Source organism: Psammomys obesus, unplaced genomic scaffold, assembly GCF_907164565.1.
Source record: "Psammomys obesus unplaced genomic scaffold, mPsaObe1.curated_primary_1811, whole genome shotgun sequence".
NCBI classification, from domain to species: domain Eukaryota; kingdom Metazoa; phylum Chordata; class Mammalia; order Rodentia; family Muridae; genus Psammomys; species Psammomys obesus.
The window spans coordinates 4,905,193-4,907,071 of record NW_026590681.1 but is presented as its reverse complement, the minus strand read 5'-3'; the positions used below and the strand labels follow the sequence as shown (position 1 = coordinate 4,907,071).

The 1,879-nt window shown below is 35.9% G+C and overlaps 1 pseudogene; it reads left to right on the top strand.

The window, feature by feature from the left end:
- Positions 1-279: 279 nt before the first annotated feature.
- On the top strand, positions 280-1,386 carry LOC129677742 (peptidyl-prolyl cis-trans isomerase D-like; annotated as a pseudogene).
- The last annotated feature ends 493 nt before the right edge of the window (positions 1,387-1,879 follow it).

Genomic DNA, 1,879 nt, shown 5'->3' with positions numbered 1-1,879 from the left:
TATATATATATGATAAATACATAAACTATATTCAGTTGTAAAACTGTAAAATCCAAACTTGTAGCTTCAAGGTGGCTATTCTAATTGTATTGAAGTTCAGTGAGATATGTAACTTCAGTTCTGGTAATTTGGATATGTTACACTTTTAAATTGCATGTTATCTATAATAACATTTAAATAGAAGTTTGTGGTCACCAGTTTATCACTTAGAGGCATCATAGCTTTTGCGTCCCTCTCACCCACAAGGCCCTGCGTCCTGCTCTCCCAGCGCTTGAGGAGATGTCGCATCCATCCCCTGCAGCCAAGCCCTCCAACCCCAAGAACCCGCTGTCTTCTTTGATGTAGACATCGAAGGAGAGCGAGTTGGCAGAACTGTCATAGAATTGTTTGCAGGTATTGCTCCCAGAACTGCAGAAATTTTTCATGCATTGTGTACAGGAGAAAAAGGAACTGGGTCCACAACTGGGACACCGCTCCATTGTGAGTATGCCCTTTTCATGGAAATATTAAGAAATTCATGATTCAGGATGGAGACATCTCAAATCATAATGGTACAGATGGAGAAAGTAGTTATGGTGAAAATTTTAAAGATGAAAATTTTCATTATAATCATGATTGGGATGGTTTGATGAGCATGGCTAATGCAGGCCCCAATACAGATAGTTCTTAGTTCTTTACAACAGTTCCAACTTCTCATCTGGATGGGAAACGTGATATTTGGTCAAGTAATTAAAGAACTAGGTGTGACAAGGATGCTTGAAAATGTAGAAGTGAATGGTGAAAAAACCTGCCAAATTGTGTGTTTTTGCAGAATATGGAGATGTGAAAGAAGGGGATGATTGAGGAAGAGTTCCCAAAGATGGCTCTGGTGATAATCATACAGATTTCCCTGAGCATGCAGATATAGATTTAAAAGATGTAGATAAAACGTTATTAATAGCTGAAAACCTTAAAAAAACATTAGAAATTTTTTTTTTCAAGTCTCAGAACTGGGAGATAGCTATTAAAAATGTCCAAAGGTTTTAAGCTACATGGATAGTTCAAAGGCTGTTCTTGAGAAAGCAGATACATCCAGACTGCAACCTATAGCTTTCAGTTGAGTGCTGAATATGGGCGCTTATAAATTGAAGATGTCAGATTTGAAGGGACCAATTGGCAGTTGTTTGGAGGCTCCTGAAATGGACCTGTCAAATAGCAAAGCGCTATACCACAAAGCACAAGGATGGCAAGGATTAAAGAAAATGATCAAGCTTTGGCTGATCTTAAGAAGGCACAGAGATAGCCCCAGGAGATAACGCTATCCAGGCAGAAATGCTTAAAGTCAAACAAACGATAAAGGCACAGAAAGATAAAGAGAAGGCAGTGTACGCAAAAATATTTTCTTAATAAGGATTCGACTTTGCTTAAATATTATACAATGATTACATAAAAGATAATGTAAGTTACTGTCTGATCCTTGATGTTTCTCTTGATTCTTTGTCATTGTTTATATAGAACTTCTGACAAAGGTTCCTTCTTAATAAAGTGTGATGAAATTAAAAATAAATAAATAAATAAAGTTTCTTTTTAGAAAAGAAATATATAATCATTATTCTGTAATAGCTAACACAATCTGGGCCATTGCCCACTCACTCTCCCCCCAAAAAGTACTTCCACAATACAGAAAAGAGACTTTATGTTTTCAGAAAAGATGTGACTAATTATTTTCTCTGTTTCTTTTCCTGGGAAAAGTTAGTTTATAAACTGAAGATATCAATATGAAACTACTTCTACAAATACAAATGATATGTTACATTGTTTCAAGCATTGTTGAAACTGAGGTAACAGCTATACAGTTAGGAACCACATTAAACATCCAGTTTGTATAACTTACCTTGTA